The 19,512-nt window shown below is 39.8% G+C and overlaps 1 protein-coding gene and 1 long non-coding RNA gene across 4 annotated transcripts in view; one reads left to right on the top strand and one right to left on the bottom strand.

The window, feature by feature from the left end:
* The window catches only part of LOC137240312 (uncharacterized), a 372,934-nt gene that overhangs the window by 60,436 nt on the left and 292,986 nt on the right, over nucleotides 1-19,512 (bottom strand). The window lies entirely within an intron of this gene.
* The window catches only part of LOC137240311 (MTOR-associated protein MEAK7), a 401,092-nt gene that overhangs the window by 268,287 nt on the left and 113,293 nt on the right, over nucleotides 1-19,512 (top strand). The window lies entirely within an intron of this gene.

The following is a 19,512-nucleotide window of genomic DNA, read 5'->3' as shown; positions in this document are numbered from 1 at the left end:
CATTTTGGGGCTCTTCCGGCATCTTTTCTGGAAGGTTTTCGGGATCCGTCCGGATCTCGTCGGGGTCATTTGGGAACTTTTTCGGGATCATTTGGGGGTCTTTCGGCATCATTTCTCGTTGGTTTTCGGGATCCGTCCGGGATCCCATCAGGGTAGTTTCGGGACTATTAGGGTATCATTTGGTGACCTTTCCGGCATCACTTCTGGATAATTTTCGGGATCCGTCCGGGATGCCGACGGGGTCATTTCGGGATCATTTGGGATACCTACCGGCATCATTTCTGGATAGTTTTTGGGATTCGTCCGGTATCCCGTCGGGGTCTTTTCGGGACTTTTTCTCGACTAATACGGGATAATTTGCGGACCCTTTCGGCATCATTTCTGGATAGTTGTCGGGATCCGTCCGGGATCCCGTCACGGTCATTTCGGGACTATTAGGGGATCATTTGAGGACCTTTCCGGCATCATTTCTGGATAGTTTTCGGAATCTTTTCGGGATCCAGTCAGGGTCATTTCGGGACTTTTTTGGGATCATTTAAGGGTGGCTTTCAGGATTCGTCCGGGAACCCGTCAGGGCAATTTCTGGACTTTTCCGACACTATTTCGGGATCATTTTCGGACCTTCCCAAGATCATTTCTGGATGGATTTCGGGATCAGTCCGGGATGCCGTCAGGGTCATTTTGGGGCTATTAGGTTATCATTTGAGGACCTTTCCGGCATCACTTCTGGATGGTTTTCGGTATCGGTTCAGGATCCCGTCCTAATCATTGCGGGACTTTTTCGGGATCATTTCGGGACCTTTTCGGGGCTAATACAAGATCATTTAGGAATCATCTAGGGGTCGTTTCGTGACTTTTTCTGTATTATTTCGGGATCATTTGGGGACCCTTCCGGCATAATATCTTGGTGGTTTGCCGGATCCATCAGGGTCATTTCGGGACCATTTTGGGATCATTTGGGGACCCTTCCGAGATCATTTCTGGATCCGTCCGGGATGCCGTAGGAGCCATTTCGGGATTTTTTGTTACTTTTCCGGGATAGTTTTTGGACCCTTCCGGAATCATTTCTGGATCTGTGCGGGATCCCATCTGGGTCATTTCCGGACTATTTCGGGATCATTTTGGGATCCTTCCGGAATCATTTCTGTATGGTTTTCGCGATCCGTCGTGGATCCCCTCGAAGCCATTTCGGAACTTTTTCTGGAGTATTTCGGGGTAATTTGGGGACTTTTTCGGAATCATTTCTGTATAGTTTTCGGGATCCATCAGGGATCCGGACGGGGTCATTTCGGGGCTATTTCGGGATCATTTGGGGTACCTACCGGCATCATTTCTGGATGGTTTTCGGTATCCGTCCGGGATCTCGTCGGGGTCATTTGGGGACCTTTTCGGGATTATTTGGGGGCTCTTCCGGAATCATTTCTAGATGGTTTTCTGGATCCGTCCGGGATCCCGTCGGGGTCATTTCGGGACTTTTTCGCGACAAATACGGGATCATTTGGGAACCCTTTCGACATCATTTCTGGATGGTTTCGGGATCCCATCAGGGTAATTTCTGGACTATTAGGGGATCATTTGGGGACCTTTCCGGCATCATTTCTGGATAATTTTCGGGATCCGTCCGGGATGCCGACGAGGTCATTTCGGGATTATTTCGGATCATTTGGGATACCTACCGGCATCATTTCTGGATGGTTTTTGGGATTCGTCCGGGATCCCGTCGGGGTCATTTCGGGACTTTTTCTCGACTAATACGGGATCATTTGCGGGCCCTTTTAGTATCATTTCTGGATAGTTGTCGGGATCCGTTCGGGATCCCGTCAGGGTCTTTTCGGAACTATTAGGAGATCATTTGAGGACCTTTACGGCATCATTTCAGGATAGTTTTCGGGATCCTTTCGGGGTCCCGTCATGGTCATTTCGGGACTTTTTCGAGATCATTTAAGGTTGGCTTTCAGGATTCATCCGGGAACCCGTCAGGGTAATTTCTGGACTTTTCCGAGACTATTTCGGGATCATTTTGGGACCTTCCCAAGATCATTTCTGGATGGATTTCGGGATCAGTCCGGGATGCCGTCAGTGTTATTTTGGTGTTAGGTGATCATTTAAGGACCTTTCCGGCATCACTTCTGGATGGTTTTCGGTATCCGTTCAGAATCCCGTCGGAATCATTGCGGGACTTTTTCGGGATCATTTGGGGTCCCACCCAAAATCATTTCTGGATAGATTTCGGGATCTGTTCGGTATCCCGTCAGGGTCATTTGAGGATGCGTTCAAGATCCCGTCAGGGTCATTTCGGGACTTCTTCGGGACTATATCGGGATCATTTCTGGATGGTTTACGGGATCCATCCAGGGCCCCTTAAGGGTCATTTCGGGACTATTAGGTGATCATTTGAGGACCTTTCCGGCATCACTTCTGGATGATTTTCGGTATCCGTTCGGGATCCCGTCGGAATCATTGCGGGACTCGTTTCGTGACTTTCTGTATTATTTCGGGATCATTTGGGGACCCTTCCGGCATAATTTCTTGATGGTTTGCCTGATCCATCAGGGTCATTTCGGGACCATTTTGGGATCATTTGGGGACCCTTCCGAGATCATTTCTGGATCCGTCCGGGATGCCGTAGGAGCCATTTCGGAGTTTTTTGTTACTTTTCCGGGATAGTTTTTGGACCGTTCCGGGATCATTTCTGGATCTGTGCGGGATCCAATCTGGGTCATTGCCGGACTATTTCGGGATCATTTTGGGATCCTTCCGGAATCATTTCTGTATGGTTTTCGCGATCCGTCGTGGATCCCCTCGGAGCCATTTCGGAATTTTTTCTGGAGTATGTCGGGATAATTTAGGGACCCTTCCTGGATATTTTCTGGATGGTTTTTGAGATCCGCCCGGGAGCCCTTCAGGGTCATTTCGGAACCTTTTCGGGATCATTTTGGAACACCTTCAGGGATCGTTTCTGTGTGGTTCTCTGGATATATCTAGAATCGTGTCGTTGTCGTTTCGGGTTTTTTTTTGGGACTATTCCGGGAACTTTTGGAGACCCTTCCGGGGCATTTCTGGATAGTTTTCGGGATCCGTCCGCGATAGCGTGGGGGTCATTTCGTAGCTTTTTCTGGATAATTTCGGGATCATTTGTGATCCTATCAGGTTATCAGCTCAGTTAGTTATTTTTTTTACTCAATTAAAAAAATAAAATGCATTAGACAGAAAACAAAATTTTAGACAGATAACTTGATAAGAGGGCTAACGCGAATAGCCCATATATTTAAATTTCTCCTTGCGGACGGGGCCGCGGGTAAAGGCTAGTATATTATAAATGGGAAAGTTTGGATGTTTGTCCAGATGTTTGTCTTTGTGACTCAATCACCCAAGAACGGCTGGACAGATTTGGATGAAATTTGGCACACATATAGCCAATAGTCTAGAAAGATCTACTAGCTATATTTTTTTGAAAAGTGGGAAGGTCCCCTTGGAACAGTTATAATTTAATTATTGCATTTTTTCGTCTTTGTGACTGAATCACGCCAGAACGGCTACACGGATTTTGATGAAATGTGGGACACAGATAGACAATAGGCTACTGGCGCACTTTTGTTTTTTTGAAAATGGAAAGGGTGGGGGGGGGGTGGTCCCACGACCCTTCGAACAATTACTTTTTAATAATTTTTACAACTTATAACTTTACGTTTACTGACCTTCATCAATATTAGAAACTCAATAGGTAAAAAAGTCGAGGGCCGTCTCCCCATCTAGTGCAAAATCTATAAATGTGATAACTCAATATAAATGTTCTCTTAAATCAATGAATTTTGGTATCTGGCTCATACAGATCGAGATATAAACAATTTTGGAAAAACGATCGGACGTGCTCTCCGTCTCCTACCGCCATCCTCCCTCCTTCAATTGTTTTTATTAGCACACATTTATTAGCTTTACATGTATATTTGTTTGTAACTCTTTATTCATTCTTCAACGCGCCTGCTGCCTTATTAACATGCCTTTATAATTAGCTTCACCTTATTTGTAATTCCGTCGGGGTCATATCGAGACCCTTCCGGGATCATTTCTGGGTTGTTTTCGGGATCCGTCCGGCATCCCGTCGGGGTCATTTCGAGACTCTTCCGGGATAATTACTGTATGGTTTTCGGGATCCCGTCGGGGTTATTTTGGGACTCTTCCGGGATCATATGGGGATCCTTGCGGAATCATTTGGGGACCCTTAGGGCATTTATGGATAGTTTTCGGGATCCGGCCGGAATCCCGTCGGCGTTGTTTCGGGACCTTTTCTGGAGTATTTCGGGATCTTTTGGGACTCTTCCGGTATCATTTCTGTATGATTTTCGGGATCCGTCCGGGTACCCGTCAGTGTTACTTCGGGATCATTTGAGGTCTTTTCCGGCATCATTTCTGGATGGTTTTCGGGATCTCGTCAGAGTAATTTCGGGAATTTTTCGAGACTATTTCGAGATCATTTGGGTACCCTTCAGGGAGCATTTCTGTGTGGTTCTGTGGATCAGTCTAGGATCGTGTCGTTGTGTTTTCTTCACTTTTTTGGGACTATTCGGAACCTTTTGGAGACCCTTACGGGAGCATTTCTGTCAGAGTAATTTCGGGAATTTGTCGAGACTATTTCGGGATCATTTGGGTACCCTTCAGGGATCATTTCTGTGTGGTTCTGTGGATCAGTCTAGGGTCGTGTCGTTGTCATTTCGCGACTTTTTTGGAACTATTCCGGGACCTTTTGGAGACCCTTACGGGAGCATTTCTGGGTGGTTTTCGGGATCCGTCCCTGATACCGTCGTGGCTTATTCTGGATAATTTCGCGATCATATGGGGGAACTTTCAGGTTATCAGCTCTTTATTTCTTTTTTTACTCTCTTACAAAAATAAAATACAGTAGACAAAAATAATTTTTAAACAGATAATTTGATAAGCAGGTCAGGCCATATATTTTATTTTCTCCTTGCGGACTGGGCCGCGGGTAAAGGCTAGTAATATTATAAATGCGAAATTTTAGATGTCCAAACATTTGTCTTTGTAACTCAATCATGCAAGAATGGCTGGACGGATTTGGATGAAATTTGGCACACGTATAGCCAATAGTCTAGAAGGATCTATCAGCTATATTTTAGACAATTAGAAGGAAGTCTGCAACTTCAGACGAGGCTGCTCTACCTGTGGATATATTGAAGAGGACGCCCTTGTTATTATTTGAAGCAAATAGATTTATTGACTTTTTCACAACCGGTCTTTTTCGATTCGACTCTTTTGCAATGCATATGAAGTATCATCACTGTTAGTAAGTCCGGCCTGTATAATACGTGAGATAATACTTTAGTTCGCATACTGTGACTGAAAGCCCATCATTGCCTGGCTGAAATCGAGTTTGTGAAGTGCGTTATACCTGTCAAAGTCTTTGCTGCATCAGAATTGATGGTTTGTTCAAGGGTAAGGTCAACGTTTGAATTCTTGAAAAAAAGTTGGAATTTCTATTTTTAAACCATCAAAATTGCTCAAGTAGTAATTGGGCTGATTCAGTGCATAGAACAAGTTGCACATTTCATCGATGCTAATTATGAACAGTGATCGCTCCCCAAGGCAGCCGGTTCTATGTAACGGAGCGACTCAGGATTTTCCCTGTCATTTCAGTGTAACCCCATTTAATTTGTTGCGTCCCTCTCACATCTCACATCAATTATCATCCTCCCAGCAGCCCCTTGCAACGGGACTGCGCCATACTCTCCTGCTCCGGGAAGGTATCGAGTCCAGAATCTTTTTAGGACGGTCATACTCTTGTCAGTGTGTCACGTGCAAGGGATGGTTGCATCGGACAGGTTGTTCGGGGCTAGATCCCAAAACCCGACGTCCTCGTAACTGTTATAAATCTTTTGTGGCTCCTTACTGTTCACGCCCAAGGGCATCCCGTAGTCTTAGCCTCAGCCCCCCCCCCCCCCCCCCCCTACTTTCCAGCAGCTTTGCTGCTCAGCAAGCCACAATACTCATAACTACAATCTCCGTAGTAGAGCCGGTCATAAACCCCCGCTCCCGTCACCTTTCCCCTCTTTTCCGGCAATAGGGTAGGTCAGGGAAACAGACTCTTAGTCCCTACCACCTTTTGCATCGTTTGCCAACACAAAATATATACATATGTTTGCGTCATCCGTTCTGGTCTCCGCGACGGCAACTCGCCGGCGGGCTTCATTGCGCCTTGGGTGCCAGGCCGTAAATCCAACTACACCGGGTATCCCAATGCTTATCCAGGGAGTCCAGTCCGAGGCCCACAACAGCAATTGCGTCCTGGCCTCCCACAACTCAGGCGTATTCACCCGTCACTTACTCCTAGATTGACGACGTCTCCCCCTCTGCACTTCAGAATTCTGCAGTTTAACTGTAATGGATTAACTGGGAAGATCACGGAGAGTCGATTTCATGAAGCCGCATAATATCCGCATTGCTGCGATTGAAGAAACTAAACTCACAGCGAGATCTGCTCTGCAGACCTGTTGTTCTCCGTATAATTTCCACAGAAAAGATTGCGAGAGCGAAATTCGGCCTCATTTTCCGGCGGAGGCTGCAAATTTAGCGAGAGAACGTGACCTTATAAGACAGCTCGATCCCGACGACCCCCAAATAAGGGATCAACGCATCAGATTGCTTACGGATGAACACAAGCGGGCGAAATGGGAGGATAATCTAACTGGTTGTATCCTCTCTGCCGGTGTGGGTAAGCTTTGGTCCCCCATAAAGTCCCTATCGAATCCGCCTAAGCACAATGTCAAAATTTCCATCGCCTTTGGCGATAAAGTGCTGTCGGATGCGAAAACCTATCATAAACCTATCATCATTGCGCTAGACCTATCATAAGCTTTTGAAACGGTCAACCATTGCACGTTACTGCAAGACCTGGAAGGGTCTACCATTCCCCCAAGTCTTAAAAGGTGGACCGCAATTTATCTGGGTGGTCGGCAGGCATCGGTGCAATTTAGGAACGCAACATCAAAACCAAGAAGAACTAAACAAGGTGTGCCACAGGGTGGTGTCCTATCCCCACTTTTCTTTAGTTTCTACATATCAAAGCTACCCTCGCCACCAGAAGGAGTTAATATCGTTTCCTACGCCGATGACTGCACAACAATAATGGCCACAGGCTCAGGCCTACAGATCGATGTTGTCTTTAGCTTTAAAATTAAAGTACGTATTTTGAATATCCACGTCCATGGCACTACGCTACCGACCAGGGGCGTTGCTAGAAAATTGCCTGGGGGTTCAAAAAAATTTTTGTATCAGTTAAATAAATAAAAAAAAATATTGTCTTTAGCTTTAACATTAAAGTACGTGTATTTAGAATATTATATGAAAATGGTTACATTAAAAACTCAAGCGCATGCATCGGCTTTTCTTTGCCATTTCATCTAAAACTTCATCAACGGTAAAAATTTGATCACGATGGATGCTTAGTGATGCACAGCCATTCAATCGATTTTCACTCATCGTATTTCTCAAATAGTTTTTAATCAGCCTAACAGCTGAAAAAGATCTCTCAACATGTGAAACTTATGAAAAGCCACAGAATCGCATTCCTGTAATATTAATCATAGATAAATTGATAAAAAAAAAACCCAAGTACCTCCTTCAGGAATAAGTAGAATTCATACTTTTTGAGCCTATGCATGAGATCTAAAGTATACGAATATAAAATTCAAACGAAAGAAACTGATCGAACAGAAAAAAATTTTATTCAAAAATCAAATATCTACACGGAAAAAATACTAATGTCTTTTTTACATTTCAAAATGTTGAATCGTAATTCCAAATTCTGAATTGCTGAGTCTAGAAATGGGATAAAAATTTGTATACGGTAGTGATCCTCTGCGTTTGTTTGAGCACTTTTTCTATGCAAAATAATAGGGATTTCATTAGAAGAGCATACTGCTTCAACTGTTTGGTACATATTCTTTTATATGTAGCTTGTCGCCGTGACGTAAGGGCAGAAGAATCATGCAAATATTCAGACGCATGGAGTTTTCATATTTGCCTTTTCATTCCGATGAATGTAAACGCTGTTGAGGCAAATGAGCAAACGCCTGAATTGATTATATTCACGCATGCAATAAGTTGGTTGATTTTAAATCAATGTCGATTATGTTCATTTTTAAGCAAGTTGGATCATTGAACATGATCATGTTGCCGAATGTAATCGATCGAACGTTGTTGTGTTCGATTTTTGCTGTTTTCTGATATGTATGTAGATGGTCGTTAGGCAAATTTACAAGGAAACTTCTTTATGAAATTATAGTAAAAGTTAACATGTACATTTGTATATTTAATAAATTGCATAATTATTATGAAACAGAATATGATTAAAATATATACGTGTTCACTTCGTGCATACATATGCTTGCATATTGAAAATATATTATCACCAACAAAGTAAATACGTGCAGAATTATAAAGAAATTTATTAACATAGACATAAACACATCAAATATTTGAATTGTATCGACCAAAAAATCAAATGATCCTGAGGTAAGGGGGTGTGGTTTAACCTCTCCCCCCGTCGCTACGCCCCTGCTACCGACTGTCTTACACCTAAAAATCTTGGGTGTGATCAGGGTCTACATTTTGGTGAGCATGCAGCCGCAATTATACCGAAAATCCAGAGTCACAATAAAATCTTCAAATGTCTTGCTGTCAGTACTTAGGGTAAATATAAAGAAACGCTCATTACCACTTACAAAGCAAGTAGCCAGCCGATTGCATTCTACGCGTCCCCGAAATGGTCGCCAAGCCTAAAGACTTCTCACTGGAAAAAGCTACAGGCCTACCAAAACACTGCCCTCAGAACCGCCACGGGTTGTCCTCTTATGTCCCCAGAGCACCATCTACATAATGAAACGAGAATATTCCAAATTAGGGAGAGAAATGGAATGCTAACCAAACAGTTCCTGTTGAATACTCAGAAACCTGATCATCGCAACAGACATCTGATTGATGAGCCAACACCGCCCAGGGGCTTAAGGAGTCATCTCCGTAAGGATTATGAGGAAATACGGCACCTGAGAACACAGCCGTATAAAGCCAAAAAACATAAGCAGGTCCTCAGTGTACTCCACAAACAGGCGTCGGACATCCATGCCAGGAATTGCCCGGTGAATCCTGTACTCAAAGAACAATACCGAAAACTTGCAGAAGAGGAACACACACTCCTTAGGGAAACACGAGTCACTCTAGCTCAACTTCGATCTAGATACAGTAACAGGGTCAACTCTTACCTATCCAGAATCAACCCCGACATACAAAACATATGCCCTGCTTGTAACGTGTCCCCACATGACACCAACCATCTCTTTAACTGTATTGTGGAACCGACGCCTCTAACAACCCTCTCATTGTGGTCCACCCTGTTGAAACAGCAAGTTTCCTTGGACTGCCGTTAGAGGATATTGATGAAAATTTTTGACCGGTCGCACCTATTGGATGGAGCGAAGCACTACTACAATAACAACATGTACAAGTCATATGACATTTTACAAATAAACAGTTTGTACACTGTTGTTGTGTTTATAGAATATTATATGAATCAACTTATAAAAAAGGGTTTTTTGACCCCTAACTCCAAATTTGAGGGTCTATTAGAAACTCCAAGTACGCAGGTTTTATGTGCTCGACTAGACCAACGAATTGAGGTATATCTGGCCAAGAAAATATTTTCACTGTCAAACAGTGTAATTCATACAGATCTGTTAAATTTGAATTAGTATTAGTAATCAATCAATTATTGATTATTGAAAAAAATAAAAAAATAAAAATTAAAAATATGAAAAAAGCGTTTTTGATTATTTTTGATTTTTTCGATTATTTTAGATTTTTTTTTGATTTTTTTTTTGGTTTTTTTTGATTATTTTTAATTATTTTTGTGCTTCGTTGAAAGAAAAATTTTCGTTTGTTGCATGCACGGAATAATTTCTACATACAAATACATTTTAGGATGCAATATTAAATCGTAACCACTTATCGAGCCAAATATATGTACATATACATGCAACATAGAGGGCGAATGGTATATGAGCGTTGATATAAACATATTCTCCGGTAAGTATATGGAGTATTCCATCCCATTTCGACCAATTTTGAACCCGACCCCTTTAGAATTGGCTGAAAATTTTTCTTCTTTTTCTAGCTTACGAAAGACGTTTTTCAGAATTTTTTCAAATTTTTTCTTACAACTCAAAAAAAGTTATGAATTTTTAAAAAAAAACACCGTTTTGTTTTCAAAATGCTATAACTTTTTCAAAAATTGACCGTTTGGGATCTTTTTTTTTAAATTTGTTTTTAAATGTGCTTTTCGGAAAAAATACAAAAAAATTTTTAAAGTTTTTTTTTAATTTTTCAGTTTTTCGATATTTTTCGAATTTCGCCATTTTTTTTCATAAAAAACTTCAATCAATTCTGCAATCATCCCCACTAATCCCGGAGTGGGCCGATTTTTTTTTATATTTTTGTTAGTTAATTGAAAAAAAAATTTTCAAAAATTAAATTTTTTTTTATCAATTTTTTTTATATAACAAAAATGTAAGAAAATGATTTTTAAGGATCCTTTTCTTTATATATTATGGTAATCTACGATTAAAATGACTCGTTTACTGTGTCACTCATTAATCCTGGTTATTTTAATCGTAGATTACCATAATATATAAAGAAAAGAATACTTAAAAATCATTTTCTTACATTTTTTTCTTATATAAATAAAATTGAAAAAAAAAATTTTTTGTTTTTGATAAAAAAAAATTTTATTTTTGAATTTTTTTTTCAATTAAATAAAATAAAATTTAAAAAAAATCGGCCCACTACGGGATTAGTGGGGATGATTGCAGAATTGATTGGTTTTTTATGAGAAAAAAAAAAATATGGCGAAATTCGAAAATCTCGAAAAACTGAAAAATTAAAAATAAAAACTAAAATTTTTTTTGTATTTTTTCCGAAAAGTACATTTAAAAACAAATTAAAAAAAAAGATCCCAAACGGTCTTTTTTTGAAAAAGTTATAGCATTTTGAAAACAAAAACGGTGTTTTTTTTTTAAGTCATAACTTTTTTTGAGTTGGATGAAAAAATTCTGAAAAACGTCTTTCGTAAGCTAGAAAAAGAAGAAAAACTTTCAGCCAATTCTAAAGGGGTTGGGTTCAAAATTGGTCGAAATGGGATGGAATACCCCATATACACGTGCACAATTTGCTACACTCTTATATAAAATAATAACAATCCTCTATAGTTCATCCTTAAGTCAAGCCAATTTTGTTTTGTATACAAAATTAATACATGTGACCCGGCCTATGAAAAGGTGCCTTATGACTCAAAAAAAAATTACTACTACTAAGAAACTGAAGAAATGCATTGTTTATCTTTAACAGTTGTTTCTCGCAATTTCTTTTTTGATTCATAAGCCACCTTTTCATAGGCCGGGTCACATACATCCACTATTTTGGATTACGTTATGGCTATGATGCACTGATTGTTTTGTACATACAAGTACACTGGAGGATGTACCGGTATATCGTGAGCGCTTATCTAGGCATATGGGTACATATGTATGTACATACCCACCTGCAAATTATCGTGTCTATAAGTGTTTCCGATGAATACCTGGGGAGTGCGTATTGTTTTATGACAAAACAATATGCTCAAACAATATGTATGAGTAATACTACTCAGTTTGATGGTTGATAGCTTCACTTCCAACTGGAGCGATCCTCTAAGTTGTCATTCATCATCATGATCAGTTGTCTAACCAAAGGTTGTTATATCCCAGATAAATTTATTAACATATGTCCATGTACATTAGATTAAAACTTCTTTTTATTTCCTAATGATTACGTCTAGGATATTTTCTATAAAATCTTAAGTTTTGCATAGCGAGCCATATTTTTAGTACTAACAACGGAAATTACAGAAAAGTGAGGTTTCGTCCCAATCTAATGTACATGCTCAATGGTACAGTTAGTAAATGTAAGCTTTAGTAATTTCATGTTATTTCTTATTAATTTTATATATATGTGTTTTTGTAAACATAAAAATTGCACAAGTTGGTGTTTGAAAAGGAAGTAGTGATGTTATGAAATGTGTATCTAATTAATAATTATTTGCATCAATTAAAAATTGTTTCATTAAATTAACATTGCCAAAAATAACGATATTTCGATGGAAATCAAAACTTAAAAGAAAGTAAAATAAGAGGTATTTATGTATATTCATTATATAAAAGTTGGTTTAGTCATTAACAAATTTGCATTTGCTTTCAATAAAGTTAAGGTTTCGAATGAAACGTCCGACAAAGACTGATGCCTTGGAGCATTTACAATTCCTGCAAAGGAAAATAGTCGCTCAACAAGAGAAGAAGTTAAAGGCGTGTTGAAGAGTTTTGCAGTTTCTTTCAACGCACTTCGTGTTTCCCAAATGTCCATGCTAGTACATGAATCACCCAGATAACTATACAGCTCATTTTGTACCAAATTTTTCAGCCCACCTTTTGTTGGAGAGCATTGCTCCACACTGGCGATGATATGAAACCAATATTACTAAAATTAAGCGAACAATATGATAAAATTTGATTACAAAACAATCAGTGCATAGCCATAACGTAATCCAAAATAGTGGATATATTAATTTTGTATACAAACCAAAATTGGCTTGACTTAAGGATGAATCATAGAGGATCGTTATTATTTTATATAATGAGTGTAGCAAATTATGCACGTGTATATATATACTTACCGGAGAATATTGAATATTGCATCCTAAAATGTACTTGTATGTAGAAATTATTCAGTGCATGCAACAAACGAGAATTTTTCGTTCAAAGATAATTAAAAATAAAAAAAAAAACAAAAAAAAAATCAAAAAAAAAATAATCGAAAAAAAAATCAAAAATAATCAAAAGTAATCAATAGGCCGTGTCCTTTGAACCGACTGACCAAGGGTTTCTTCCAGGATAGGAGGTGGCAGGTCGGTACTTTTGCGGTCGGCGCGTTGCGAGCTTTCTTAATTTGAATTCACTATGCAACATATTTTGGTGCAATTACTCTTTCTTTGAGCCGATGTGCCAAGGGTTTCTTCCAGGATAGGAGGTGCCAAGTCGGTACTTTTGGGGTCGGGGCGTTGCAAGCTTTCATAGTTTGAACATCTTATTTTTAATACACAATGCATCATATATTCGCCGAAAATAGACATCGGCGAATTATTACGATCCTGCCAAGGTATGACCTGGTAAGTCCACGGTTTGAGGTTGCCCTAAATACAAATAAATGAGTGATATTGTTCTCGTTTCAACACAACATACAACATGTTTTTTGCAGTGGGCTCCTGTACTACAAGAACTCCATAGTATAGAATAGGGTTTACAATCGCTGTAAAATCCCAATAAGAAAGAGGTGGCGATAAACCTCACGTACACCCCAGCTTTCTTTTACATGCATCAAGTGCCGTTGAGGCCTTCTTCACCCTCTCCTCCACTTTGAGCTTCCATGACAGCTTACTGTCTAGTATGATTCCTAGATATTTTGTGCAAGGTTTCTCCTGTAGGGCCACCCTCCCAACTTAGGCTTAGTCCAATTTTGGACCTTGTACCTCTTTGTAAACAAGACCATATCCGTCTTTTCCGCCATACCGAAGCGCCAGATACATCAAAGAGCTAATTGTTGGAAGGCATTTCCACTTATGACAATTTTAACGTCATCTGCGTAAGCCGTGAGTTTTACGGTTCCCTCATCGAATTGCCTGAGCAGTTGGTTGAGGACCAACGTCCACAGCAGAGGCGTACCCCGGTCCCTTGATTTCGTGTCCTCATAGAATCCCCATTGCGAGGTAATCTTCATGCAACTTAACATGCAGCCTATCCATCTGGTTAAGGCTGGATGTTCTTTAATGTAATTAAGGCTATTCATGATCGCCCATTTAGAATCACTGTTGAAAGCCCCGGTAATGCCTAAGAAGACTCGTATAGATATAAGTAATAATTCCAAGGCTTTCTCTATGCTTATTAGCACCCTATGCAATGCGGTGTCCGGCACTACCCGCTCCGTGACTGAAGTGTGAGTGCTGTCTGCTGTCTCTTCTAAATCATCTCCCGATGGGAAGTGTGTACCGAAAAGCATACATCTATATTGGGTCCCAGGGTATATGAGAATAGATGGGAATGAAAAAGCAGTAGTAGCAGCAAGTATTCTGACTCGGAACTGCCTTCTGGCGTCACATGCCTTTAAATTAGGCTTGGTCAGCGATAGCAGATGTAGGAAGTGCGGGCTGGAGGAGGAAACGATCGAGCACGTTCTGTGCTCGTGCCCTGCACTTGCCAGGCTAAGACTTCAGCTATTAGGAGTGATACAGATGTCAGATCTAGAATTGGCTTAAGTCCTAGGAAGCTTCTAGTATTTGCCAAGAGGACGGAGTTATTTTATAACATAGGTCCTTGTTTTTGCTAGGGTTTTTCAGTTTGGTCTTTAAAACAAACTTCTGGTAACACTACGGACTCATTCATTCTTTGTGAGGTCGTCATGGACCAGCTAGTTCAACCTAACCTAACCATTCCCCGTTCTCTTTCTTTATTAGTCTCTGGACTATGCTTCCCCTAGCTAGGACTATTTTCAACCGTGCCGTTCGCTGGAGCACTCTATGCACGCACAGAAACTTTTCGATGAGATTATCTTCGCCCTGGATATTTTACGCTTGTATATCGTCAAAAGATTTCTGTACTCGTCCCGACCAGCTTCGCTTTCCGCGGTGTTTGCAGCTTAAACATTTATTTTACCTGTCTTAGAAGACTCAGCTCATTGCTCCACCATGTCGGCATTTGCTTTGCATCTGAATCTATTATAGGCAGTCATTAGCGTCCTTATTAGGAATTCATTGCACTCTTCCAGTTCCTCCACATTGACAGCCTCTTGTGGTTGTCCCAGCTTTGTTTCTACGTGTTTGTATGTGTTTCTGGAATTTCGTGCTGTTTGTTTCGAAACTTCTTCTTGAACTGCCTTCGACCTACATCTATCAATTCACGGGCCCATTTCAAGCGCTCACTCTCGAGGTCTGTTGGGTCGACCACTGATCCCAAGCGTTGGACAATTCTTAGTACTGCATTGTACTGCGAGGAAGCTCTCTTACTGACTTGTACACTTCTCCACGCTACTACACGTTTGTATTCTTCTCCCGTTTCATCACAGAGCTCGTTGACTCTCCACTACTTTCGCTCCCAGAGTATTATAATGTCGTTTTTTTTTAATAACACACAAGTCCATGAGCTGAAACGCCGAAAAAGTCTAAATAAAATAAGGCAATAATTTAAAAAAACTGGGCCCGTATTACGTTTTTTAAATTACAATTGCTTCTAAATGGGGGTATCTGATTACTGAAATACATAGATATGTGAACTATCGACAAATAATACTCATAACATCCATAGCTTATTAAAATTTTTAGTAATAGTTAGTTGCATATTTGAGTGAAAATAGCTTTTCAGTCACTGATAGTAAACTCAGAACCTCTAATTTACAATAATTTAAAAAAAGAAAAAAGTTACAGTAGCATAGTCATAAAAAAAAAATAAATAAATAATAGTCATACTCAAAATAAAATTGGCTTTAAATTTAGTTGCAGTGCATGTGAAAAAAGGCGGCAAATAAATTTAAAACCTATTTTAGTTTCACTATGACTATGCGCCACAGTGTTTATTTGTAGTCATCTGGTGAAAAAAATGTAAACATGTGCCTCTTTATAGTTTCTCTTATATTTACTTCATGAGAAAATAAAAACGAAATACTTAGAGCTCATATTTGTGTCATGCTGCCGCCACCTTGTAATTTAATTCGCCTGGACTTAATACTATTTCTCAAAACAACCTCTTCCTTTTTTTCCACCTTTTCTCGTCCTTGGATAGTATTGTTCGGCAGTTTTCAAAATGAGATTTCATACATTTTACTTATCCTTTTAGAGTTAGAAGCTATTAATAATTGAGAAAAAGAAAGAAAACTAAATTCAGTGCACAACCTCAACTAATCATGTAATAATTATTAAATTTTTGGTGCTTTCTTTCCTGAAAATAATGCCGCCCTTTTGGTTCTTCTCAGCTCTCTCGTAAGTTTCTGTGTTCTTTTCATAAAAAATTACCCACTGAAAAAGAAAAGCTTTGCCATTCACTACAAGTTCATGCAAGGTGACTACACCGCATGAATAAGTGGGAGACAATTAAAAAAAAATGCTTCATAGAAAACACTTGGCATGCATTTTTTGTATTCAAACGAGTTACCCGCTACACGTAGCTAACTGGTGGTTCTTATATTAAGTAGTCTATCCTCTGCCAACTCCACAATAAAACGAGTTCCGTAAACCGCGCCGATTTCCGCGGAATCAGCCTGCAGGGGTGAGGTGCTGGCGGACCAAATGGAAGAAACTGCGTTCTGCACGATAAACAAGGACGCTCCCACGCATATGGTAGGAAGCTGTCGTAGTTCGCAAGACATCTCCATCGTGAGCGCTGAACTCGTTAACTGCGTCAACTTGCAGCCGATGGTAACATTGGCATCCGACCACCTACCCATTGTTATTTCGGTCGAGTGATCAGTCGAATTCATCACAAATGAAAAACGCGTTTTCATAAACTTTAAAAAATGAAAATGGGAACACTATTAAAAATATACTGACAATCGCTTTGCTGCCCTCCCAATCCTGCCTGATGGCTGTCAAGGGGAACGTGCCACACTTTCCTGGTGAGATCACAACTTTAGAGAGAAAATGTGCTCTTATAAGACAGTACTACCCTATCAACTCCCAAATAAGGGACATAAACCAACGTATCAGACAGCTTGTGGATTAACCAGGCATGCTTAACCAACGAAACGATATCATTTCGTTACGATAATCAACGTTAATAAACGAAACGAAGTCATTTCGAATGCGTGACAGTACGTAATGCATTCCACAGTTGACAAAGCTAGACGGCGGGCCAACAGACGCGCATACAAGCATAAACACAGCGCGACCCCTATTACCATCACCGCCAAAGAGGTTTAAGATGCCATCGATAATGCTAAACCATCTTAACAGTAGCCCCGGCCGCATAGCCATGCCGGTGCTTAAAAAACTTGGAAAAAGGGTATTTAAACATCTAGCGCATGCCTTCGACTTGTCTTTGTCCACCTTCGTCATCATCCAAAAATAGAAAATGGCCAAGGTGGTACCGCTACTAAAGCCCGGAAACAAGTCAACTTACGAGAATCTTATCATCCTATGTCTCTCCTATCGCCAGTAGCCAAGACACTTGAAGCCATTCTGCTTTCCAACTTTCCACTGCAAACTTCCGTCTTGCCAATAACACTGGTCGACGGCCAAAATTTACCAGAGACGCCGTTATGAAATTCGTATGTAAAACCACCCCCTGATTTCGAAAATCGAGTTCATTTTTGTTTCTATGGTACCGTTTTTGAGATATTTGCAATTTACCGTTATTCGAAAAAACCAAAAAGATGGCTCCCTTTAAGACGATAAAATTTGCTATAAATGCATCATACATTGTTTTTTGCTCAACCATATAGTTATCGAGATATTAGCTCATCATTTCAGATTTTCGTTTTTTTTTATGAAAAAATATGAAAAAAATTACTTTTTGCGAGGGCAGCATTCCAAAACCACAACTTTTTTTCAAAATATTTTTTATTAACGTAAAGCTCTGTTTAATTAGAAAAAAGACAAGCTATCATCGAAGAAAATCGATGCAAAACTACGTAAGTTATAAGCGATAAAATAAATATAAATTCCCAGGTTGCGCAACTTCAATGTATGTATACATACATATATTAAAGGTATAAAGTGCAAATGGGATATTATCCGGATAAACGAATAACACCATAACAATGATAATACTTTTTCTTTAAATAAATCAAATAGTACTTTTAATACTCGAATTGTTTTATAGTAGGTAGAGTGGTTGCATCGAAAGGAAGAGTGGTTGGGTTAGAAAGCTGCTGTAGGCATGTAGTTATAAACATGTATTTCCGTCACTTATGGGTAAGTATGCAGATAGATTTTCAAAATTATAAGACACAGAAAATTTTTAAAGCCTACATCTAAAGCAGGTAGTATTTTCTTTTCCCGGCTTCGTATAAAAAGGAACCTTTCTGTCTTGGTAAGATTTGATTTTTCAATTTTATTCTTGTTCCGAGTTAATGCGCCTTGAAACTTCATAACATCTGCAAGGCTCGACGGAGATAGTTCAGTTCATAAGTCAAATTTCAAAACCGTGATTTATTAAAAAAAAATAAAATGAGTAAAAGGACGCGAGAATTTGAGTGTAATAACGATCCAGATATGTTCTGTTTCATGTGTGGCCAATATACTATCATAAGGCGACGACGAGTGTTCTCAGATCATATCAAAACTTTATACTCCAAGTATTTTGGCATTGAGCCTAAAAATGCTGAAAAACCATGGACACCGAACACTTTGTGTACATCGTATCGACCAGAATTGATTCAGTCGGAATCAGGCCAACAAATAAAATTTGATACACCAATGATATGGAGAGAACCTACTTGCCATTCAATAGAGTGTTATATTTGTCAAATAAAAGCACTTGGCGTTGGAAGATCAAGAAGAGTAACCTATGCCAGCGTACCTACAGTGACATTACCAGTACTACATTCAACGGCAGTTGCGGATCCAGTTCCATTGTCAACAGTAATATCTGAGTGCGGGGAATCAAGTTGTACTGAATTTCGCATGGGAAACGAGAGAAATGTTCTGTCACAAGCACAACTTAGTGATTGGATAAGAGATTTGGAACTATCCAAGGAAAAGGCCGAGATCCACACTTCTCGTATGCAACAATTTAAATTTATGTCATCCGATGTTAAGGTGATATATCGTAGAACTCGTTACGAACCATTTTCCAAACACTATACCAAGAAAGACAGTATATGCTACTACAACGACATTCCTGGTTTATTCAAAGAGTTTGGTAAAACATATGTTTCAAAAGAGTGGCGATTGTTCATAGACAGCAATAAACTGAGTTTAAAGGCTGTATTATTGCATATTGGTAACAAAAGGCCTTCTATCCCGCTAGCACATGCAGTAAATACAAAGGAAACCTACGAGGAAATGCAAAAACTACTCAAATTTATCAAATATGAAGAGCATGATTGGAAAATATGTTCTGATCTCAAAGTCGTTGCAATGCTATGCGGTCTACAAAGTGACTACACCAAGCACTGCTGCTTCCTCTGCAAGTGGGATAGCCGAGCTCGTAAGGACCACTACGTCAGAAAGGATTGGCCGGAAAGAGTCGAGTTTACCGTTGGTGTGAATAACATCAAATACACCCCTCTTGTCAAGAAAGAGAAAATCATACTTCCACCCTTACACATCAAGCTCGGTCTCATTAAAAACTTTGTTGGACAAAGAAGGCGAAGCATTCGACTATTTGAAAACAATTTTTCCAGATATTTCTCAAGCCAAGATAAAGGAAG

This window comes from Eurosta solidaginis, chromosome 2 (assembly GCF_040869045.1).
Source record: "Eurosta solidaginis isolate ZX-2024a chromosome 2, ASM4086904v1, whole genome shotgun sequence".
NCBI lineage: Eukaryota > Metazoa > Arthropoda > Insecta > Diptera > Tephritidae > Eurosta > Eurosta solidaginis.
The sequence above is the reverse complement of the archived record's forward strand: the minus strand, read 5'-3'. Positions and strand labels throughout refer to the sequence as shown.